The sequence below is a fragment of the Salmo salar genome, chromosome 02 (genome assembly GCF_965601325.2).
Source record: "Salmo salar chromosome 02, fSalSal1, whole genome shotgun sequence".
Taxonomy (NCBI): domain Eukaryota; kingdom Metazoa; phylum Chordata; class Actinopteri; order Salmoniformes; family Salmonidae; genus Salmo; species Salmo salar.
The window spans coordinates 3154467-3181573 of NC_138292.1; positions in this window are offsets into that span (position 1 = coordinate 3154467).

The window sequence follows — 27107 nt, forward strand, 5'->3', positions numbered from 1 at the left end:
CGAGGTAATAACATGGCTATATACAGGGAATACGAGGTAATAACATGGCTATATACAGGGGTCTGAGGTAATAACATGGCTATATACAGGGAATACGAGGTAATAACATGGCTATATACAGGAAATATGAGGTAATAACGTGGCTATATAGAGGGAATACGAGGTAATAACATGGCTATATACAGGGAATACGAGGTAATAACATGGCTATATACAGGGAATACGAGGTAATAACATGGCTATATACAGGGAATACGAGGTAATAACATGGCTATATACAGGGAATACGAGGTAATAACATGGCTATATACAGGGAATACGAGGTAATAACATGGCTATATACAGGGAATACGAGGTAATAACATGGCTATATACAGGGAATACGAGGTAATAACATGGCTATATACAGGGAATACGAGGTAATAACATGGCTATATACAGGGGTCTGAGGTAATAACATGGCTATATACAGGGAATACGAGGTAATAACATGGCTATATACAGGGAATACAAGGTAATAACATGGCTATATACAGGGAATACAAGGTAATAACATGGCTATATACAGGGAATACGAGGTAATAACATGGCTATATACAGGGAGTACCAGGTAATAACATGGCTATATACAGGGAATACGAGGTAATAACATGGCTATATACAGGGGTCTGAGGTAATAACATGGCTATATACAGGGAATACAAGGTAATAACATGGCTATATACAGGCAGTACCAGTACTGAGTCGATGTGCAGGGGTACGAGGTAATAACATGGCTATATACAGGCAGTACCAGTACCAGTACCAGTACCAGTACCAGTATGTCGGTGTGTGTCCGCGGTAGGGTGTGTGTATCTGTGTGTGTATGTGTGTTGGGGTGTCAGTGCAACTATGTGTGAGTGTGTGGGTAGAGTCCCGTGTGTTTGAGTGTGAGCCAGTGCAAATGGGTCAATGCAGGTAGTCTGGGTAGCCATTTGATTAGCTAATTAGCAGCCTTGTTTAGCGGTCTTATAGATTAGGGGTAGAAGCTGTTCAGGGTCCTTTTGGTTCCAGAATTGGTGCACTGGTACTGCTTGCTGTGAGGTAGAAGAGAGATCAGTCTATGGGTTGGGCTGCTGGAGTCTTTGAAAAATGTTTGGGCCTTCCTCTGACACCGCCTAGTATAGCAGTCCTGGATGGCAGGGAGCTCGTCCCCAGTGATGTACTGGGCCGTACACATTACCCTCTGTAGCGCCTTGCAGTCGGATGCCAAGCAGTTTCCATACCAAGCGGTGATGCAGCCAGTCAAGATGCTCTCGATGGTGCAGATGAATAACTTTTTGAAGATCTGAGGGTCCATGCCAAATCTTTTCAGCCTCCTGAGATGGAATAGGCGTTGTCATGCCCTCTCCACTACAACCTCACCGCTCCACTACAACCTCATCGATGTGGATGGGGGCGTGCTCGCCCATCCGTCTCCTTCAGTCCACGATCAGCTCTGTTGTCTTGCTGACGTTGAGGGAGAAGTTGTTGTCCTGGGACCACACTGCCAGATCTCTGACCTCCTCCCCATAGGCTGCCTCATCGTCATCGGTGATCAATCCTACCACCGTCGTGTCGTCAGCAAACTTGATGATGGTCTTGGAGTCGTGTGCGACCACACAGTCGTTAGTGAACAGGGAGTACAGGAGGGGACTAAGAACACACCCCTGAGGGGCTCCTGTGTTGATGATCAGCGTGGCGGATGTGTTGTTGCCTACCTTCACCACCTGGGGCGGTGCGGCCCGTCAGGATGTCCAGGATCCAGTTGCAGAGGGAGGTGGTCAGTCCCAGGGTACTGAGGTTGGTGATGAGCTTACAGGGTACTATGTTGTTGAATGTTAAGCTGTAGTCAACGAACAGGATTCTTACATATGTATTCCTTTTGTTCAGGTGGGTGAGGGCAGTGTGGAGTACAATAGAGATTGTGTCATCTGTGGATCTGTTTGGGGACGGTGTGTGAATTAGAGTGGGTCCAGGGTGTCTGGGATGATGGTGTTAATGTAAGTCATGAGCAGCCCTTCAAAGCATTTCATGGCTATAGATGTGAGTGCTACGGGGCATTCTTGGGCACAGGGACTATGGTGGCCTGCTTGAAACAAATTGGTATTGCAGACCGGGTCAGGGATAGGTTGAAAATGTCAGTGAAGACACTTGCCAGATGGTCAGCTCTGAGTATGCGTCATGATATTCCATCTGGCCCTGTTTAAAGGTCCTGCTCATGTTGGCTACAGAGAGTGAGATCACACAGTCATTCAGAACAGCTGGTGCTCTCATGCATGGTTTAGTGGTTCTTGCCTAGAAGCGAGCATAGAAGGCATTTAGCTCATCTGGTAGGCTAGCATCTCTGGGCAGCTCATGGCTGGGTTTCTCTTTGTAAACCCTCATAGTTTTCAAGCCCTGTTACATCAGCCGAGTGTCAGAGCCGGCGTAGTAGAATTCAATCTTCGATCTGTATTGACACTTTGCCTGTTTGAGGGTTTGTCGGAGGTCTTAGCGTCCGGATAGTGTCCCGCTACTTGAAAGTGGCAGCTTGTAATCCATGGCTTCTGGTTGGGGTATGTACGTAAGGTCACTGTGTGGGACGACGTCATTGATGCACTTATTAATGAAGCCAATGACTGATGTAGTAAGCGCCTCAATATTATCGGATGAGTCCCGAAACATACCCCAGTCTGTGCTAGCAAAACAGTGCTGTAGCTTAGCATCCGCTTTGTCAGACCACTTCCGTATTGATTGCGTCACTGGTACTGCTTGTTGGAGTTTTTGCAGGAAGCAGTAGGATAGAGTTATGGTCTGATTTGCCAAAGGGAGGGTGAGGGAGGGTCTTGTATGCGTTTCTGTGTGTGGAGTAAAGGTGATCTAGAGTTTACACACACGATGCCTGTCACATATTTATTCCTATGTCTTAGCATGGTCATTACTTCATGTCATCTAAATACACTTTAGGTATGATTTAGGGCATACCGTAGTTCAATATGTATGGTACAAAGGAAATGACTTGAGGTTTAACCAGGAGCTTAACATAAGACAGCGTTGATATATGATGTAGTTCAAACTCTGCTCTATAACTAAGAGTTAATTATGAAAGACTCCAACACCAAGAAGACATGTTTACATTTTCATCTGAATATTGCTGTAATCTGTTCACAGGACACATTTATACCAGTTGGTTAAATGAGGCCATAGCTTTTCAGGCCAGTTACATAATGACCAAAGGTATGTGGACACCTGCATAACAGTCCCCACTCTTCTAGGAAGGCTTTCAGTGGCATTGGCATTGAGCATGGTGATCTTAGGCTTGTGTATGGGTGCTCAGCCATGGAAACCCATTTCATGAAGCTCCCGACAAACAGTTATTGTGCTGACGTTCCTTCTAGAGGCAGTTTGGAACTGGACCGATGATTTTTACACGCTACACGCTTCAGCACTCAGCGGTCCCATTCTGTGAGCTTGTGTGGCCTACCATTTCGAGGCTGAGCCGTTGTTGCTCCTAGACATTTCCCCTTCGCAATAACAGCACTTACAGTTGACCGGGGCAGCTCTAGCATGGTAGTAATTTGATGAACTGACTTGTTGGAAAGGTGGCATCCTATGACTGTGCCACATTGAAAGTCACTGAGCTCTGCAGCAAGGTGATTCTACTGTCAATGTTTGTCTATGGAGATTGCACGGCGGTGTGCTCGATTGGATACACCTGTTGCAAACGGGTATGGTTGAAGTAGCTGAATCCACTAATTTGAAGGGGTGTCCACATACTTTTGTATATACACTACCATTCAAAGGTTTGGGGTCGCTTAGAAATGGCCTTGTTTTTCATGGAAACATACACGAAATGAGTTGCAAAATGAATAGGAAATATAGTCAAGACGTTGACAAGGTTATAAATAATGATTTTTAATTGAAATAGTAATGGTGTCCTTCAAATTTGCTTCCGTCAAAGAATCCTCCATTTGCAGCAATTACAGCCTTGCAGACCTTTGGCAATCTAGTTGTCAATTTGTTGAAGTAATCTGAAGAGATTTCACCCCATGCTTCCTGAAGCACCTCCCACAAGTTGGATTGGCTTGATGGGAACTTCTCATGTACCATACGGTCAATCTTCTCCCACAACAGCTCAATAGGGTTGAGATCTGGTGACTGTGCTGGCCACTCCATTATAGACAGAATACCAGCTGACTGCTTCTTCCCTAAATAGTTCTTGCATAGTTTGGAGCTGTGCTTTGGGTCATTGTCCTGTTGTAGGAGAAATTGGCTCCAATTAAGCGCCGTCCACAGGGTATGGCATGGCGTTGCAAAATGGAGTGATAGCCTTCCTTCTTCAAGATCCCTTTTACTCTGTACAAATCTCCCACTTTACCACCACCAAAGCAGCCCCAGACCATCACATTGTCTCCACCATGCTTCACAGATGGTGTCAAGCACTCCTCCAGCATCTTTTCATTATTTTCTGCATCTCACGAATGTCCTTGTTTGTGATCTGAACACCTCAAACTTAGATTAGTCTGTCCATAACACTTTTTCCAATCTTCCTCTGTCCAGTGTCTGTGTTCTTTTGCCCATCTTAATATTTTATTTTTATTGGCCAGTCTGAGAAATTGCTTTTTCTTTGCAACTCTGTCTAGAAGGCCAGCATCCCGGAGTCGCCTCTTCACTGTTGACTTTGAGACTGGTGTTTTCCGGGTACTATTTAATGAAGCTGACTTGTGAGGCGTCTGTTTCTCAAACTAGACACTCTAACGTACTTGTCCTCTTGCTCAGTTGTGCACCGGGGCCTCCCACTCCTCTTTCTATTCTGGTTAGAGCCAGTTTACACTGTTCAGTGAAGGGAGTAGTACACAGCGTTGTACAAGATCTTCAGTTTCTTGGCAATTTCTCGCATGGAGTAGCCTTCATTTTTCAGAACAAGAATAGACTGATGAGTTTCAGAAGAAAGTACTTTGTTTCTGGACATTTTGAACCTGTAATCGAACCCACAAATGCTGATGCTCCAAATACTCAACTAGTCTAAAGAAGGCCTGTTTTATTGCTTCTTTAATCAGGACAACAGTTTTCAGCTGGGCTAACATAATTGCAAAAGGGTTTTCTAATAATCAATTAGCCTTTTAAAATGATAAACTTGGATTAGCTAACACAACGTGCCATTGGAACACAGGAGTGATGGTTGCTGATAATGGGCCTCTCCATGCCTATGTAGATATTCCATTAAAAAATCAGCTGTTTCCAGCTACAATAGTCATTTACAACATGAACAATGTCTACACTGTATTTCTGATCAATTTGATGTTATTTTAATGGACAAAAAATGTGCTTTTCTTACAAAAACAAGGACATTTTTAAGTGACCCCAAACTTTTGAACGGTAGAGTATATTATAAATCTAAAGAAGTACTTTTTTTTGTTGCAACACTCATTTCTTCTAAACTCATCACTCTTGTTAGGATGCTCCATCTATGCTCAGCTAGTCACCCTGCTGGTGGCTGATACAATATTACAGTACACCCAATTTACAGGTCAACATGAGAGGTAGACAAGAAAATCATTACGGTTTGATTCATATATCTGTTCTTTTAATATCCACAGACCTTAGTTTAGAGTCTGACCAGGTCCTGTAGGTAAACACCCAAGGATAGATCAATGTCAGCTCACTGGGAATGGAAACTCAGTCTGCCTCCCAAATACCACCCTTTTCCCTTTATAGTGCACTATTTGTTTCACCGGAGGGCGCTGGTCAAATGTAGTGCACTATACAGGGAATATGGTGCCATTTGGAACACCGACACAGTCTCAAGGAAAAACACCAGAGCTTCGGGCCACTGCAGAGAGTCATATTGGGATGTCTAGAGCTCTGGCAGTACGGTTTCAAATAATGAATTCCTTAATGTACGAAGGAATTACAAAACCGATCCCCAGTGGTCCAGGACTGCCAGGAAGTCTAAAATAATTGAGCAGTTGGTTTCTAGTAGGTTGATATCTGCTCCAAATGTCCTTTTCCTTCCATTTGGGGGTCTTGTGACTTTGAGGCCAGGGACTACAACCCAAACAGGACCCTATTCCCTATATATAGTGCTCTATGGTGTCTCTGGTCAAAAGTAGTGTGCTGAAAAGGGAATAGAGTGTGATTTGGGACGCAGTCTGGGTCTGGGAGCGATGATGGAACTGTGGTGGGACATAATCAAGAGCCATGTCAGGAAATGGACCTCGGGAGAATACTCTCCCTCTCAGATCATTTATCGTCGCATCCAATCACTGAGGTCGTAGTTTAATATCACTACCCACCTACCTACCGGACCAAATGGAGGTATGAAAAGTGACACTATAATAAAACAGGATGGAAGCAGGGTATAGTGGCGGGAACCGGGTTACTGAGATTTACCGGGATTTCCCTCCCATACCCACTCTCTTTTCCCGGGATAAATAATTGCGAGAAACCGTTTTTATTTCTAAAATGGAACTGTTAAATGATGTCTAAATATATTTTCATATGGCTTTCTCTGCTCTGCTATCTGCATGTTCAATAATCAACGCTCAGTGTGTGTGTGTTTGTGAGTGTGTGTGTGTGTATGTTTATGTGTGTGTGTGTGTGTGTGTGTGTGTGTGTGTGTGTGTGTGTGTGTGTGTGTGTGTGTGTGTGTGTGTGTGTGTGTGTGTGTGTGTGTTTATGTGTGTGTGTGTGTGTGTGTGTGTGTGTGTGTGTGTGTGTGTGTGTGTGTGTGTGTGTGTGTGTGTGTGTGTGTTGTAGTCATAGCTGCAGGAAGTATGGGTGCTGAAATTAAAACAAAAAAGAACAATATTCTGAACACGTCTTGATCTTCATGTTGAAAAATAACGTGAGAACTGGGTGTCTTTTAATGAACTAGAATTGAAGAAGCAAGTTTGATGTTTTTCTGTCTTGAATAAAAGGAATAATGGAAAAGAAAAATGTCTGGACTTGTTTATTTAATGTTATTATATAGTCCCAGTTTGTGTAGGCAGAAGGCCTACAGAAGGTAACTAAATATTCCCCCCGATAACCAGGTGCACGGAGAGAGAAAACAGCCACAACCTTCCCAAATTCCCCTGATAACCAGGTGCACGGAGAGAGAAAACAGCCACAACCTTCCCAAATTCCCCTGATAACCAGGTGCACGGAGAGAGAAAACAGCCATTTACACCCCTTTTGACATCAGCAGGTGTCCCAACGTGCTGTACAGATACCCAGCATAAAACCCTGAAGAGAAAGCAATGCAGAGGCAGACTATCAGTACTGGGCTTTTCCTGTAGTGCTGGATGCTGGATGCTACTGTCATTGGTGTTACTGTCAATGGTGATGCTGTTAATGGATGCTACTGTCATTGGTGATGCTGTCATTAGTGATTCTGTCATTAGTGATGCTGTCATTGGTGAGGCTGCCATTGGTGATGCTGTCATTGGTGAGGCTGCCATTGGTGATGCTGTCATTGGTGATGCTGTCATTAGTGATTCTGTCATTAGTGATGCTGTCATTGGTGAGGCTGCCATTGGTGATAATGCAATTGGTGATGCTGTCATTGCTGATGCTGTCATTGGTGATGCTGTCATTGTTGATACTGTCATTGGTGATGCTGTCATTGTTGATACTGTGATTAGTGATGCTGTCATTCCTGATGCTGTCATTCCTGATGCTGTCATTGTTGATACTGTCATTGGTGATGCTGTCATTGTTGATACTGTGATTAGTGATGCTGTCATTGTTGATACTGTGATTGGTGATGCTGTCATTGTTGATACTGTCATGGGTGATGCTGTCATTGGTGATACTGTCATTGTTGATGCTGTCATTGCTGATGCTGTCATTGGTGACGCTAGCATTGTTGATAGTGTCATTAGTGATGCTGTCAAGCAGAATATGAAAGCAGTTATATGGATTCACAGGGTCAGTACATGAGGTTGGTCAATCACGAACGCTACAACTATTAGGTGAGTTAGGCTGTAAACATATTAGATCCTCAGCCTAACCCTCTGATGTGTAGCATGTCAGTGTGTTAGGCCAGACACAACAGATAGAACAGATTGTCCCTCGCTCCAACACACACTACAAATAGAACACTCCAGTAACACGCCCACCAGGCCAGCCAGAAAAGGGATTGGGTTATTTCAAAGATGAATGTGGCTCCCAGCTTTTAGGCACACAACACAAGTCCAGTGAAAGGGAACATTGCATCATTTGATGGGGCATTTCAAATGTCCCTTGGGAAATAGCTGCCTGGAGCTAAATGAAATATATATGGTAGTCATAGTGGTTTTTGGATGCAGCCCACAACTCACTGTGCTGTGCCACTGGTGCTACTCTCCCAGACAGTTGTCCTTGAAGATGTGGTTTAACTTGTCTGTAGTGGTGACGTTTAGTCCTATCTATATATCCAGTTCTAGGAATCTAGAAGCCTATGTTTACTCCTGTCTATTATATTTAGTTCTAGGAATCTAAAACCCTATGTTTAGTCCTGTCTATATATCCAGTTCTAGGAATTTAAAATCCTACGGTTAGTCCTGTCTACATATCTAGTTTTAGGAATCTAAAACCCTACGTTTAGTTCTGTCTATTATATCCAGTTCTAAAAATCTAAAACCCTATGTTTAGTCCTGTCTATATATCCAGTTCTAAGAATCTAAAACCCTATGTTTAGTCCTGTCTATATATCTAGTTCTAGGAATCTAAAACCCTACGTTTAGTCCTGTCTATTATATCTAGTTCTAGGAATATAGAACCCTACGTTTAGTCCTGTCTATATATCTAGTTCTAGGAATCTAGAACCCTATGTTTAGTCCTGTCTATTATATGTAGTTCTAGGAATCTAAAACCCTACGTTTAGTCCTGTCTATTAAATCTAGTTCTAGGAATCTAAAACCCTACGTTTAGTCCTGTCTATATATCTAGTTCTAGGAATCTAGAACCCTATGTTTAGTCCTGTCTATATATCTAGTTCTAGGAATAAAGAACCCTACATTTAGTCCTGTCTATTATATCTAGTTCTAGGAATCTAGAACCCTATGTTTAGTCCTGTCTATATATCTAGTTCTAGGAATCTAAAACCCTACGTTTAGTCCTGTCTATATATCTAGTTCTAGGAATCTAGAACCCTACGTTTAGTCCTGTCTATTATATCTAGTTCTAGGAATATAGAACCCTACGTTTAGTCCTGTCTATATATCTAGTTCTAGGAATAAAGAACCCTACATTTAGTCCTGTCTATATATCTAGTTCTAGGAATCTAGAACCCAACGTTTATTCCTGTCTATATATCTAGTTCTAGGAATCTAGAACCCTGCGTTTAGTCCTGTCTATGTATTTTTAGTTCTAGGAATCTAGAACCCTTGAGGACTGACTGTTTTTGAGTAGCACTGCATACTCACAACGAGGCTTGAGTGAATCATAGATTAGTTTGATAAACAAGTAAAACAGTGTGATAATATACTGTATCTCTAAATGAACTGCAGTTACAACACAGTCAGACAATAGACAGTTACAACACAGTCAGACCATAGACAGTTACAACACAGTCAGACAATAGACAGTTACAACACAGTCAGACAACAGACAGTTACAACACAGTCAGACAATAGACAGTTACAACACAGACAGACAATAGACAGTTACAACACAGTCAGACAATAGACAGTTACAACACAGACAGACGATAGACAGTTACGACATAGTCAGACAATAGACAGTTACAACACAGTCAGACAATAGACAGTTACAACACAGTCAGACAATAGACAGTTACAACACAGTCAGACAATAGACAGTTACAACACAGTCAGACAATAGACAGTTACAACACAGTCAGACAATAGACAGTTACAACATAGTCAGACAATAGACAGTTACAACACAGTCAGACCATAGACAGTTACAACACAGTCAGAAAATAGACAGTTACAACACAGTCAGACAATAGACAGTTACAACACCGTCAGACCATAGACAGTTACAACACAGTCAGACAATAGACAGTTACAACACAGTCAGACAATAGACAGTTACAACATAGACAGACAATAGACAGTTACAACAGAGTCAGACAATAGACAGTTACAACACGGTCAGACAATAGACAGTTGCAACGCAGTCAGACAATAGACAGTTACAACACAGTCAGACAATAGACAGTTACAACACAGTCAGACAATAGACAGTTACAACACAGTCAGACAATAGACAGTTACAACACAGTCAGACAATAGACAGTTACAACACAGTCAGACAATAGACAGTTACAACACAGTCAGACAATAGACAGTTACAACACAGTCAGACCATAGACAGTTACAACACAGTCAGACAATAGACAGTTACAACACAGTCAGACAATAGACAGTTACAACACAGTCAGACAATAGACAGTTACAACACAGTTAGACAATAGACAGTTACAACACAGTCAGACAATAGACAGTTACAACACAGTCAGACCATAGACAGTTACAACACAGTCAGACAATAGACAGTTACGACATAGTCAGACAATAGACAGTTACAACACAGTCAGACAATAGACAGTTACAACACAGTCAGACAATAGACAGTTACAACACAGTTAGACAATAGACAGTTACAACACAGTCAGACAATAGACAGTTACAACACAGTCAGACAATAGACAGTTACAACGCAGTCAGACCATAGACAGTTACAACACAGTCAGACCATAGACAGTTACAACACAGTCAGACAATAGACAGTTACGACATAGTCAGACAATAGACAGTTACAACACAGTCAGACAATAGACAGTTACAACACAGTCAGACAATAGACAGTTACAACACAGTTAGACAATAGACAGTTACAACACAGTCAGACAATAGACAGTTACAACACAGTCAGACAATAGACAGTTACAACGCAGTCAGACCATAGACAGTTACAACACAGTCAGACCATAGACAGTTACAACACAGTCAGACAATAGACAGTTACAACACAGTCAGACAATAGACAGTTACAACACAGTCAGACCATAGACAGTTACAACACAGTCAGACAATAGACAGTTACAACACAGTCAGACCATAGTAATTTAATATAATTAAATCCAAACCGTGTAATTTCTGTAGTTGGTTTTTCTCCCTTGCTCAATTGAGATCAATCTCAGAGTTAACAAAATCTATTCCCAATAACATACAGTAGGCACATTTCAGATGGATTTACACATCTTTATTTCAGATAGCCATCAAAGTATGAAGACAGAGATTTGTAGTGGTTTTTGTGCCTTGCTTACCTCGTTGAAATTCACCCAAATCAATATGAATATTTTTTACAAATGAGTTACGGCTGAATAGGACAAAAAGGCCTTTTCATAAAGTCAATGTCAACGTTTATAGAATTGTGATATTTGTTCGGTTTTGAGTTATGAAACCAAAGAAAGAGATGTGCTGCTGAGATCTCAAATACTTAATGTCAAAAGGATTGGATTTATATTAAAGAGGATATAGCATGGAATTGTTGGTTTCTACCACAGAAGTAATGTGTTTGTCATCAGCGTCGTAAGGGACAGACCAAGGCACAGCGGGTATAGTGCTCATCTTCCTTCTTTATTTAGAGAGAACACAAACAAAATAAACAAACGACCAAACCGTTCCGTAAGGCACGCAGGCTATACAGAAAACAACCACCCACAAACCCAAAGGAAAAACAGGCTGCCTAAGTATGGCTTCCAATCAGAGACACATAGAAAACGAACATAGAAAATGAAAACTAGAACAAATCCCCTCTAAATAAACCAACCCCAAAACACACAGAAACAACACCCCCTGCCACGCCCTGACCATACTACAATGACCAATGACCCCTTTACTGGTCAGGACGTGACAGTGTTGGTAAGTATGTTTACATATTTCTCTGTGTGCCAACTTTCATGAAGCCTTCTACAACTCAAAAATATTGTCATCAATTTGTGAATAAATTCACAGTATTTACTGTAAGGGTAGAATTAAGTATGTTTCAGAATTCTGAAAAGCTCACATTTAAGAAATCCAGAGAATTGAATCCCTATGTGCCTTTTCCATCCGTTGTGTAATTGATACAGGATTCAGAGAACTGAATCCCTATGTGCCTTTTCCATCCGTGTGTAATTGATACAGGTTTCAGAGAACTGAATCCCTATGTGCCTTTTCCATCCGTGTGTAATTGATACAGGTTTCAGAGAACTGAATCCCTATGTGCCTTTTCCATCCGTGTGTAATTGATACAGGTTTCAGAGAACTGAATCCCTATGTGCCTTTTCCATCCGTGTGTAATTGATACAGGTTTCAGAGAACTGAATCCCTATGTGCCTTTTCCATCCGTGTGTAATTGATACAGGTTTCAGAGAATTGTCTTCTTAGAAAATACATGGATCATCAGACTATGCAGCTGCCTAAAGCAACAACATAAAAACATTTTCTCTTATTGAACGGTTTGTATAATAACAGCATGGTGTAGTATGGCTGCTGATGACATTTCCATTTGGCTTGTCAGAAATCACAAAGCCCACATTTACTGGGAACATCTGTTGAAGTCCTCCCAGGAGCCCCAAGTGGCTCAGAAATCCTGCTTTATAGTGAGGTGTCAGAATCTTTAACAGGCTGTCTCTTTATCCTCCTTCCTGAGCTGATTCCCTTTCATTCCTAGAAGACTTTCTCTGGATGTGCCCTAAATGGCAGACTATTTGGCACCCTCTCCCTTATAAAGTGGGCATGCACTACATAGGGAACCGGGTGCCATTTGGGATGCAGAATCAGTCTCCGTGACCTTTAACTCTGGCTCACCTGCTCCTCACCAGGAATAATGGTGCCTTTTTCTATTCTGAGGGGGAGAAGGAGTCTTGGATTTGACAAAGCCGGTTTCTGGAGTGCTGACCGTTCCGTTTCTTCCTGGTTTTCTATAAAGAAAGAAAACCCTGAATGGAAATATTCCTCTAACGACATCTCTAGTCTCTAACAGAGTAATTGCTGTGCATGACAAAGTAAATATTTAAGACCTGGTGTAGTGTGTGTAGATGTGTTCAACTGTACAGAGGCATATTGGGTATATTCAGGGGGAAAGCTTTTTGTTGACTTGTTTGTTCTGAAAAGAAAAGAAATGTGATTCAAATGTTTGAATATCAATAAGAGCCATTTATGAAAAGAAGTATGACAGTGAAAACGGTGAATTGTATTTTCTTCCATGATGTATTCGCCACAGATGTTTTGTAATATTTTTTTCCTTTGACTGATGTCTATACCGAAGTACATAAATTATATATGTTATAGCTGATTGTGTCTGAAACACACTCCTCTGAGTCAATCTCTAGTGCTGAAACACACTCCTCTTTGAGTCAGTCTCTAGTGTTCAGTCTGAAACACACTCCTCTTTGAGTCAATCTCTAGTGTTCAGTCTGAAACACACCCCTCTGAGTCAGTCTCTAGTGTTCAGTCTGAAACACACTCCTCTTTGAGTCAATCTCTAGTGTTCAGTCTGAAACACACTCCTCTTTGAGTCAATCTCTAGTGTTCAGTCTGAAACACACTCCTCTTTGAGTCATTCTCTAGTAATACGTCTGAAACACACTTCTCTTTGAGTCAGTCTCTAGTGTTCAGTCTGAAACACACTCCTCTTTGAGTCAGTCTCTCGTGTTCAGTCTGAAACACACTCCTCTGAGTCAATCTCTAGTGTTCAGTCTGAAACACACTCCTCTTTGAGTCAGTCTCTAGTGTTCAGTCTGAAACACACTCCTCTTTGAGTCAGTCTCTAGTGTTCAGTCTGAAACACACTCCTCTTTGAGTCAGTCTCTAGTGTTCAGTCTGAAACACACTCCTCTTTGAGTCAGTCTCTAGTGTTCAGTCTGAAACACACTCCTCTTTGAGTCAGTCTCTAGTGTTCAGTCTGAAACACACTCCTCTTTGAGTCAGTCTCTAGTGTTCAGTCTGAAACACACTCCTCTTTGAGTCAGTCTCTAGTGTTCAGTCTGAAACACACTCCTCTTTGAGTCTGTCTCTAGTGTTCAGTCTGAAACACACTCCTCTTTGAGTCAGTCTCTAGTGTTCAGTCTGAAACACACTCCTCTTTGAGTCAGTCTCTAGTGTTCAGTCTGAAACACACTCCTCTTTGAGTCAGTCTCTAGTGTTCAGTCTGAAACACACTCCTCTTTGAGTCTGTCTCTAGTGTTCAGTCTGAAACACACTCCTCTTTGAGTCAGTCTCTAGTGTTCAGTCTGAAACACACTCCTCTTTGATTCAGTCTCTAGTGTTCAGTCTGAAACACACTCCTCTTTGAGTCTGTCTCTAGTGTTCAGTCTGAAACACACTCCTCTTTGAGTCAGTCTCTAGTGTTCAGTCTGAAACACACTCCTCTTTGATTCAGTCTCTAGTGTTCAGTCTGAAACACACTCTTTGAGTCAGTCTCTAGTGTTCAGTCTGAAACACACTGCTCTTTGAGTCAGTCTCTAGTGTTAGGTCTGGTGTGTTAATGAGCAGGATCGGAGTGCTAAGGGATCCGGCTGAGACGTTTATCTCTCTCTCTCGCTCTCCTTCTCTCTCTCTTTCTCTCTGCTTCTCTCTTTCTTTCTCTCTTCTTCTCTCTCTCTTTCTCTCTGCTTCTCTCTTTCTTTCTCTCTTCTTCTCTCTTTCTTCTTCTCTCTTTCTCTCTCACTCTTTCTCTCTTTCTTTCTCTCTCTTTCTCTCTCACTCTTTCTCTCTCTCTCTTTCTCTCTCTATCGCTTTCTCTCGTCTCTCCTTACAACCGTTTGTAGTTCATTACTACGGGACTCAAGTGTCTGCATCAGTCAACCATTTGAAAAGAGCTGTGATGTCATTAGCATCTTCTACAGAAGTCACGTCTCTTATCCTGATATCTCCAGACACCATGAATGTGATGTCCATAGTGTGATGAGATTATGAACCAATTGATATTTACCTTTTTATTATTCATGAATGCCCTACACAGACATTGCTTTATATGTTAAATACATTTTATTATAAGTTAGAAATGACTGTAGCCACTATAGAAGCTTGGTGACGTCACTTACCCTTATTTTACACGCGGTGTTGAAGATCAGATTCAAGTCATAATTACAGGTTCTCACTCTGCCTACTGACCCTGTGATGGTCAGATATGTTATAGTCAGCTAGAGCTGGGAGATGGAGCCTCAATAATCACACCTTCCCCCCTCAACAACAAATGACCTGTCATGTAGTCATATTGGTTCAGACACCAGGGCATTGCATCGGGACCCCACTGTGGTGTTTCTTTGAAGCACGATGTGGCGTCGATGTGGCGTCGATGTGGCGTCGATGTGGCGTCGATGTGGCGTCGATGTGGCGTCGATGTGGCGATATACGGGTCGTGTCTCAGTATTACACAGCTAATGAATGAAACCAGCCTTCATTTAACTGGTCTGTCCAACACTAAAAGGTTATGGGTCGTTGAAAATAACTGGATGAAGAGGCGGCGTAGTGGAACACTACAGCTAATACTCCTAGAGAGATGGATAACATCAGGAAATACTATACATTCTCACAGTGGTAGCCTACATTCTCACAGTGGTAGCCTACATTCTCACAGTGGTAGCCTACATTCTCACAGTGGTAGCCTACATTCTCACAGTGGTAGCCTACATTCTCACAGTGGTAGCCTACATTCTCACAGTGGTAGTCTACATTCTCACAGTGGTAGCCTACATTCTCACAGTGGTAGCCTACATTCTCACAGTGGTAGCCTACATTCTCACAGTGGTAGCCTACATTCTCACAGTGGTAGCCTACATTCTCACAGTGGTAGCCTACATTCTCACAGTGGTAGTCTACATTCTCACAGTGGTAGCCTACATTCTCACAGTGGTAGCCTACATTCTCACAGTGGTAGCCTACATTCTCACAGTGGTAGCCTACATTCTCACAGTGTTAGCCTACATTCTCACAGTGGTAGCCTACATTCTCACAGTGGTAGCCTACATTCTCACAGTGGTAGCCTACATTCTCACAGTGGTAGCCTACATTCTCACAGTGGTAGCCTACATTCTCACAGTGGTAGCCTACATTCTCACAGTGGTAGCCTACATTCTCACAGTGATAGTCTACATTCTCACAGAGGTAGCCTACATTCTCACAGTGATAGTCTACATTCTCACAGTGGTAGTCTACATTCTCACAGTGGTAGCCTACATTCTCACAGTGGTAGCCTACATTCTCACAGTGGTAGCCTACATTCTCACAGTGTTAGCCTACATTCTCACAGTGGTAGCCTACATTCTCACAGTGGTAGTCTACATTCTCACAGTAGTAGACTACATTCTCACAGTGGTAGCCTACATTCTCACAGTGGTAGCCTACATTCTCACAGTGGTAGCCTACATTCTCACAGTGGTAGCCTACATTCTCACAGTGGTAGCCTACATTCTCACAGTGGTAGTCTACATTCTCACAGTGGTAGCCTACATTCTCACAGTGATAGTCTACATTCTCACAGTGGTAGCCTACATTCTCACAGTGATAGTCTACATTCTCACAGTGATAGTCTACATTCTCACAGTGACCACAGAATTGACAAGAAACTTCAAATGGTTACATCATTTACAGTTTGATGAATAGTCATGTTTCCCAGTAGGATGTTCTCCTTATACAACCAACCCTAATGACTTCTCTTCAGGATGTTCTCCTTATACAACCAACCCTAATGACTTCTCTTCAGGATGTTCTCCTTATACAACCAACCCTAACGACTGCTCTTCAGGATGTTCTCCTTATACAACCAACCCTAACGACTGCTCTTCAGGACGTTCTCCTTATACAATCAACCCTAATGACTTCTCTTCAGGACGTTCTCCTTATACAACCAACCCTAATGACTGCTCTTCAGGATGTTCTCCTTATACAACCAACCCTAATGACTGCTCTTCAGGACGTTCTCCTTATACAACCAACCCTAATGACTGCTCTTCAGGATGTTCTCCTTATACAACCAACCCTAATGACTGCTATTCAGGACGTTCTCCTTATACAACCAACCCTAATGACTGCTCTTCAGGATGTTCTCCTTATACAACCAACCCTAATGACTGCTCTTCAGGATGTTCTCCTTATACAACCAACCCTAATGACTGCTCTTCAGGATGTTCTCCTTATACAACCAACCCTAATGACTGCTCTTCAGGATGTTCTCCTTATACAACCAACCCTAATGACTGCTCTTCAGGATGTTCTCCTTATACAACCAACCCTAATGACTGCTCTTCAGGATGTTCTCCTTATACAACCAACCCTAATGACTGCTCTTCAGGATGTTCTCCTTATACAACCAACCCTAATGACTGCTCTTCAGGACGTTCTCCTTATACAACCAACCCTAATGACTGCTCTTCAAGATGTTCTCCTTATACAACCAACCCTAATGACTGCTCTTCAGGATGTTCTCCTTATACAACCAACCCTAATGACTGCTCTTCAAGATGTTCTCCTTATACAACCAACCCTAACGACTGCTCTTCAGGATGTTCTCCTTGTACAACCAACCCTAACGACTGCTCTTCAGGATGTTCTCCTTATACAACCAACCCTAATGACTGCTCTTCAGGATGTTCTCCTTATACAACCAACCCTAACGACTGCTCTTCAAGATGTTCTCCTTATACAACCAACCCTAATGACTGCTCTTCAGGACGTTCTCCTTATACAACCAACCCTAATGACTGCTCTTCAGGACGTTCTCCTTATACAACCAAACCTAATGACTGCTCTTCAGGATGTTCTCCTTATACAATCAACCCTAATGACTTCTCTTCAGGACGTTCTCCTTATACAACCAACCCTAATGACTGCTCTTCAGGATGTTCTCCTTATACAACCAACCCTAATGACTGCTCTTCAGGACGTTCTCCTTATACAACCAACCCTAATGACTGCTCTTCAGGATGTTCTCCTTATACAACCAACCCTAATGACTGCTATTCAGGACGTTCTCCTTATACAACCAACCCTAATGACTTCTCTTCAGGATGTTCTCCTTATACAACCAACCCTAATGACTGCTCTTCAGGATGTTCTCCTTATACAACCAACCCTAACGACTGCTCTTCAAGATGTTCTCCTTATACAACCAACCCTAACGACTGCTCTTCAAGATGTTCTCCTTATACAACCAACCCTAACGACTGCTCTTCAGGATGTTCTCCTTATACAACCAACCCTAATGACTGCTCTTCAGGACGTTCTCCTTGTACAACCAACCCTAACGACTGCTCTTCAGGATGTTCTCCTTATACAACCAACCCTAACGACTGCTCTTCAGGATGTTCTCCTTATACAACCAACCCTAACGACTGCTCTTCAGGACGTTGTCCTTATACAACCAACCCTAACGACTGCTCTTCAAGATGTTCTCCTTATACAACCAACCCTAATGACTGCTCTTCAGGATGTTCTCCTTATACAACCAACCCTAACGACTGCTCTTCAAGATGTTCTCCTTGTACAACCAACCCTAACGACTGCTCTTCAGGATGTTCTCCTTAGACAACCAACCCTAATGACTGCTCTTCAGGATGTTCTCCTTATACAACCAACCCTAATGACTGTTCTTCAGGATGTTCTCCTTATACAACCAACCCTAACGACTGCTCTTCAAGATGTTCTCCTTATACAACCAACCCTAATGACTGCTCTTCAAGATGTTCTCCTTATACAACCAACCCTAATGACTGCTCTTCAGGATGTTCTCCTTATACAACCAACCCTAACGACTGCTCTTCAGGATGTTCTCCTTATACAACCAACCCTAACGACTGCTCTTCAGGATGTTCTCCTTGTACAACCAACCCTAACGACTGCTCTTCAGGATGTTCTCCTTATACAACCAACCCTAATGACTGCTCTTCAGGATGTTCTCCTTAGACAACCAACCCTAATGACTGCTCTTCAGGATGTTCTCCTTATACAACCAACCCTAACGACTGCTCTTCAAGATGTTCTCCTTATACAACCAACCCTAATGACTGCTCTTCAGGACGTTCTCCTTATACAACCAACCCTAATGACTGCTCTTCAGGACGTTCTCCTTATACAACCAAACCTAATGACTGCTCTTCAGGATGTTCTCCTTATACAATCAACCCTAATGACTTCTCTTCAGGACGTTCTCCTTATACAACCAACCCTAATGACTGCTCTTCAGGATGTTCTCCTTATACAACCAACCCTAATGACTGCTCTTCAGGACGTTCTCCTTATACAACCAACCCTAATGACTGCTCTTCAGGATGTTCTCCTTATACAACCAACCCTAATGACTGCTATTCAGGACGTTCTCCTTATACAACCAACCCTAATGACTGCTCTTCAGGATGTTCTCCTTATACAACCAACCCTAATGACTGCTCTTCAGGATGTTCTCCTTATACAACCAACCCTAACGACTGCTCTTCAAGATGTTCTCCTTATACAACCAACCCTAACGACTGCTCTTCAAGATGTTCTCCTTATACAACCAACCCTAACGACTGCTCTTCAGGATGTTCTCCTTATAAAACCAACCCTAATGACTGCTCTTCAGGACGTTCTCCTTGTACAACCAACCCTAATGACTGTTCTTCAGGATGTTCTCCTTATACAACCAACCCTAACGACTGCTCTTCAAGATGTTCTCCTTATACAACCAACCCTAATGACTGCTCTTCAAGATGTTCTCCTTATACAACCAACCCTAACGACTGCTCTTCAGGATGTTCTCCTTATACAACCAACCCTAATGACTGCTCTTCAGGATGTTCTCCTTATACAACCAACACTAATGACTGCTCTTCAGGATGTTCTCCTTATACAACCAACCCTAATGACTGCTCTTCAGGATGTTCTCCTTATACAACCAACCCTAACGACTGCTCTTCAGGATGTTCTCCTTATACAACCAACCCTAATGACTGCTCTTCAGGACGTTCTCCTTATACAACCAACCCTAACGACTGCTCTTCAAGATGTTCTCCTTATACAACCAACCCTAATGACTGCTCTTCAGGATGTTCTCCTTATACAACCAACCCTAATGACTGCTCTTCAGGACGTTCTCCTTATACAACCAACCCTAATGGCTGCTCTTCAGGACGTTCTCCTTATACAACCAACCCTAATGACTGCTCTTCAGGACGTTCTCCTTATACAACCAACCCTAATGACTGCTCTTCAAGATGTTCTCCTTATACAACCAACCCTAATGACTGCTCTTCAGGATGTTCTCCTTATACAACCAACACTAATGACTGCTCTTCAGGATGTTCTCCTTATACAACCAACCCTAATGACTGCTCTTCAGGATGTTCTCCTTATACAACCAACCCTAACGACTGCTCTTCAGGATGTTCTCCTTATACAACCAACCCTAACGACTGCTCTTCAGGATGTTCTCCTTATACAACCAACCCTAATGACTGCTCTTCAAGATGTTCTCCTTATACAACCAACCCTAATGACTGCTCTTCAGGATGTTCTCCTTATACAACCAACCCTAATGACTGCTCTTCAAGATGTTCTCCTTATACAACCAACCCTAATGACTGCTCTTCAGGATGTTCTCCTTGTACAACCAACCCTAATGACTGCTATTTTGTTTGGGCCGTCACTGTAATATTTACCATATCTGTGGTGTTTAAAATAATTGTAGTATTTGCCATAATTGTAGTATTTACCATAATTGTAGTATTTACCATAATAGTAGTATGTACTATAATAGTAGTATGTACTATAATTGTAGTATGTACTATAATAGTAGTATGTACCATGACTTTAGTATTTACCATAATAGTAGTATGTACTATAATAGTAGTATGTACTATAATTGTAGTATGTACTATAATAGTAGTATGTACCATAATTGTAGTTTTTACCATAATTGTAGTATGTACTATAATAGTAGTATGTACCATAATTGTAGTTTTTACCATAATTGTAGTATTTACCATAATAGTAGTATGTACCATGACTTTAGTATTTACCATAATAACTGAGTCCTTATTCAGAGCTGCTGTGACATTTGAGGTCAGGTTCAACCTGAACATATCTCTGTTCTCCACTTTACAATCAGTGCGATTGTTAGTCGTGTTTCTGGCGGGCCAATAGAGGGATTGTAGAGGGCTGTGGAGTGGTTATCAGGTCGACAGGAAGGAAGGCAGCTGGCTGCTGTATATTTCTATACTGCAGCTCGCTCTCTCTCCTCTCTCTCTCTCTCTCTCTCTCTCTCTCTCTCTCTCTCTCTCTCTCTCTCTCTCTCTCTCTCTTCTCTCTCTCTCTCTCTCTCTCTCTCTCTCTCTCTCTCTCTCTCTCTCTCTCTCTCTCTCTCTCTCTCTCTCTGTGTTGGGTTAATGCCTTGTTCCACAGCCTCATCTCAGCACAGGGGTCCTGACAAGGGGTGGTAAGTATAGTATAGGGGCTTCAAGATAATTGCTCTACAGTATATCTTTCTAGCCTAAGTGTGTCTCTCTTCTCGCTTTTTCTCTCTCTGTCTCTCTCTCATTCTTTTGTTTCATCCCTCTCTCTCTCTCTCACTCTCTGAGCAGTCTCTCTCTTAACACCTTGCCTCTCATTCAGACAATCCCAAACACCCCCCCCCCCCCCCCCCCCTCATCTAACTGAGAATGGTCTCCTTGTGTTGGAACCAGTGTCACTCAGTCTCTGGAGCACTTAAGCGCAATTTGTGCTCTGTCCTCAGAGCGAAACATGAATGCAAAAATGTGGGCGCTCATTTCAGCTGACAGCTGACTGGATAGTAGCGTCCAGCTTCTCCATTTTGGGACGTGGCTTGGAAAGGAGGAGGGTGGGCAGCAGCAGGAGACAGGGGGAGAGAGAGAGAGGCCAGAAAGAGAGAGAGAGAGAGAGAGAGAGAGAGAGAGAGAGAGAGAGAGAGAGAGAGAGAGACCATCAGGTAGTGTCTGCTATTAGTGGTGGCCAGCTGTCCTCCACTGAGACACAGAGAGAGACACTGGAGAACACTGAGACATACAGAGAGACACTGAAGGACTGAGACGCAGAGAGACACTGGAAGACACTGAGACACAGAGAGACACTGGAGGACACTGAGACACTCAGGGAGACACTGGAGGACACTGAGACACTCAGAGACACTGGAGGACACTGAGACACTCAGAGACACTGGAGGACACTGAGACACTCAGGGACACTGGAGGACACTGAGACACTCAGGGAGACACTGGAGGGCCTGTGAATGAGCTTGGTATCTGCTGGGGAAAGAGGGGCTGGTTGGAGGAAAGAGAGGATGGATGGATGGGAGAAGAGGAGAGAGGAGAGGAGAGGAGGGGAGAGGAGAGCCTGTTTGGAGGAGGGAGAGAATTGATGGATTGGTGGGAGGGAGGGAAGGAAGGAGGGAAGGAGATGAGGCGGGTGGCTGTCTGGCTGGCTGAAGGATAGAAAGGATGGATGGATAGATAGATGGGAGGAAGAAAGGAGAGAGGAGGAGAGAAGAGGAATGGGGACTAGTTTGATAGCAGGTGCCAAATCAATTGTTGGTAATCCTGTTTGTCATGGCAGACATGCAGAGGAAACTGTGATGTAGTCTTTTACGATGAGTACAGGAAACTGTGATGTAGACCTTTATGATGAGTACAGGAAACTGTGATGTAGACCTTTATGATGAGTACATGAAACTGTGACATAGTCCTTTATGATGAGTACAGGAAACTGTGATGTAGACCTTTATGGTGAGTACAGGAAACTGTGATGTAGACCTTTATGATGAGTACAGGAAACTGTGATGTAGACCTTTATGATGAGTACAGGAAACTGTGATGTAGACCTTTATGATGAGTACAGGAAACTGTGATGTAGACCTTTATGATGAGTACAGGAAACTGTGATGTAGACCTTTATGATGAGTACAGGAAACTGTGACATAGTCCTTTATGATGAGTACAGGAAACTGTGGTGTAGACCTTTATGATGAGTACAGGAAACTGTAATGTAGACCTTTATGATGAGTACAGGAAACTGTAATGTAGACCTTTATGATGAGTACAGGAAACTCTGATGTAGACCTTTATGATGAGTACAGGAAACTGTGGTGTAGACCTTTATGATGAGTACAGGAAACTGTGGTGTAGACCTTTATGATGAGTACAGGAAACTGTAATGTAGACCTTTATGACGAGTACAGGAAACTGTGACGTAGGCCTATATGCTGGTAAAATACAATTCACTATAATTATATATTTTCATAGAAATATATATTTCTATTCCAAACAAATAAGTCATTGAAATAAACTTGAATCCCCACTTTGTTGTCATGATCGTCTTCATACTGCACAATGAGCCACTAATGTAGAGCTGCTACGTTGCCATGGTGAATCACTCAGCCATAATTGACTACATTTACCTTTCCTCTGAGGCCTAAAAGAAGAAATTCTCTGAGGTCCACTAAATGGAGCTGACTGTATTTTTTGATTAGCGGACACTATTTTTTCACAAACAATTTTTTCAATTTTTCTTCCTGAGCAGACAGATGGCATTAGATTAGGGCCCTAAACCAAGGTGGGCCTGGAGCAAATGGTCCGGTTTGAAGGGCAAATGCCCTTCTGGATTTATCAAGTTAGGCTCAGAGAGCTCAGAGGACAGTGATGACCTTAAGATACCCTCCTAAGGACAGCTTCTACAGTCATTACACGCCAGTGATTTTTACACAGCCCTATTCAACTGGCTTGAACTCAATCGGAGAAAGACTGTTTCTCTTTACAAAATAATCATAATGTCTGAATATATTAAATGTTATTTACAGGAGATGTCTGTTTTATTCCAGTGTTGCATTGTCTGTGCTGTTTGTTGTATAGATTAAAATAAATGGTTTCAAAATCTGAAATTAAATATCTGATTTCATATCCACCAAAAAGTATATTTTATTTACAATTATTAATAGCTCTTTCTAAAAACAAAGTGCAGTTTAATTTATTTGAAAGAAAATATTAACTGTACATTAATGAAATGGATGCATTAAGACCATGTTAAATAAATAGTGTTGGTGTTTCTCCAGGATGTTGAGGACTATCCTCAGAGGAGACGTTATACAGCTCCATCTCACACTGGAGGTAGACTCCGCTCCTGTCCCAAATGGCACCCTGTTCCCTTTATAGGCCTCTGGTCAAAAGTAGTGTGCTGAGTAGGGAACAGGGTGCCATTTGCTACAGACGAACAGACTCAGAGCTCAGACAAAGATGTACTGTTCCACTGCAGGTAATCAATCACAGCTGTGAAAGGTAGAGTACACTGGAAACATACACAACTCTAAGGACTTCAGACCCTCACATAAATGTACAGGCAGTGTAACTCAAAGGTATTATACTGTCTCACTGCAGGATGGGGTGGTAGGTTTTGATTTGAATCTCAGGTGCTTCTTGTAGGAGAAATGATAGATTCACAATAATCAACAATCCGTAAAAGGGATTTAAGGAAGAATGGAATTATGGAACCCTTGTAAGATATGGAAGTATGGAACCCTGGTAAGATATGGAAGAATGGAACCCTGGTAAGATATGGAAGAATGGAACCCTGGTAAGATATGGAAGAATGGAACCCTGGTAAGATATGGAAGAATGGAACCCTGGTAAGATATGGAAGAATGGAACTCTTGTAAGATATGGAAGAATGGAACCCTGGTAAGATATGGAAGAATGGAACCCTGGTAAGATATGGAAGAATGGAACCCTTGTAAGATATGGAAGAATGGAACCCTGGTAAGATATGGAAGAATGGAACCCTGGTAAGATATGGAAGAATGGAACCCTGGTAAGATATGGAAGAATGGAACCCTTGTAAGATATGGAAGAATGGAACCCTGGTAAGATATGGAAGAATGGAACCCCTGTAAAATATGGAAGAATGGAACCCCTGTAAAATATGGAAGAATGGAACCCTTGTAAAATATGGAATAATTTTTTATTTTACCTTTATTTTACTAGGCAAGCCAGTTAAGAACAAATTGTTATGTTCAATGACGGCCTAGGAACAGTGGGTTAACTGCCTTGTTCAGGGGCAGAACAACAGATTTGTACCTTGTCAGCTCGGGATTCGAGCCCTTGTAAAATATGGAAGAATGGAACCCTGGTACAGCATGGAACACTGGTACAGTATGAAACCCTGGTACAGTATGGAACCCTGGTACAGTATGGAACCCTGGTACAGTATGAAACCCTGGTACAGTATGGAACCCTGGTGCAGTATGAAACCCTGGTACAGTATGAAACCCTGGTACAGTATGGAACCCTGGTACAGTATGGAACCCTGGTACAGTATGGAAGTATGGAACTTGTAGTACTGCACTTGTAGTTCCATCAGCATGTAGAAGTACTGTATAGATACCGTGTTATGAGTTGTCAGGCCATTCATACACGCCACATGAAATAAACTCATTCACAAACCATATATAGGAGTGAGTCAGCTTTGATCTATGGGTAGTTGTACTATTGTAGACAGCCCTTATTATTTTACCCCTTGATAGATGTGTACGTGCAAATGTTACCATGCATGTCAGCCTCGCACGCACGTACACACACGCACGCTTATTTCACCCTCTCTCCGTGTGACAGGGGGGACAGAATCAATTTACCACACACCGTTCCTGGACTAGATCAATACAACCGTATGCATGTCAGAAATTGAAATCCATAGACTGTCGAAATGTCATTCATTCAAGCTCAGTAAACTGACATCTAGCCCTCTCATTTCAACAGGAAAGGCATTCATTTCTATTTGATAGTCTCTTCAAGGTAATTCTATTCCGATAGGATATTGTAATCTCCCATTTCTGCTTTCTGCTGGTGTCCGTCCCTTCATAAAGCGATGATCAGTCTACAGTGGTCAGTACAGGCCTACTCTTGGCAGGTGGAGGTGTAAATTAAAGCCAGATCTCAGTTGATCATCTCCTTCCTGTGATTGTGATGAAGTTGTTAGAGAAGTTCAGCTCTGTCTTTTCTACCCTATAAGAGGTAATTATGAGTGCTGGGATCTCTCTGTGATCACACCCTCATTAGGCCACCACTGCCTGAGACCCTGGAGGTTATTGTGACATCACCATATGTCAGCGCAGCAGGTGAAGTTCCTTCCTGCCTGTCTCTTCTCGTTCCTTCCTGGAAAACAGGCCTTAAGTTCCTTTGGAAATAAAAAGGTATCAAAGTTTGATTTCTAGATAGATTTGGCCAGCAGCTGTTCATCACTACATATCTGTAATTTGTGTGGTGGGTTACCTCTCTCTCTCACTTTCTCTCTCTCTCTCTCTCACTCTCACTCTCAATTTCAATTCAATTTAAAGGCTTTATTGGCATGTGAAACCTATATTAACATTTCCATTGCAAATGAAGAAGATAAAAAACACTCTGACTCACCCTCTCTATCTCTCCCCCATCTCTCTCTCTCCCTTTCACCCTCTCTGTCTCCCCCCTCTCCCCTTCCCTCTCTCTCTCTCTGGCTCCTTTCCCTGTATCCAGTATGAATAGGAATATTCCTTGGTGCTTGACGAACACAGTCTGGATCCTCATGGATGGTTATCTATAAGCGTAGGATCCAGATCCTGCAGTATAATGTTGTTATCTGATTGCTTACAGACCGAGGTGATGGGGAGGCTTACAGACCGAGGTGATGGGGAGGCTTACAGACCGAGGTGATGGGGAGGCTTACAGACCGAGGTGATGGGGAAGCTTACAGAACGAGGTGATGGGGAGGCTTACAGACCGAGGTGATGGGGAAGCATACAGAACGAGGTGATGGGGAAGCATACAGACCGAGGTGATGGGGAGGTGATGGGGAAGCATACAGAACGAGGTGATGGGGAAGCTTACAGACCGAGGTGATGGGGAAGCATACAGAACGAGGTGATGGGGAAGCATACAGACCGAGGTGATGGGGAGGTGATGGGGAAGCATACAGAACGAGGTGATGGAGAAGCATACAGAACGAGGTGATGGGGAGGTGATGGGGAAGCATACAGAACGAGGTGATGGGGAAGCTTACAGACCGAGGTGATGGGGAGGCTTACAGACCGAGGTGATGGGGAAGCATACAGAACGAGGTGATGGGGAGGTGATGGGGAGGCTTACAGACCGAGGTGATGGGGAAGCATACAGACCG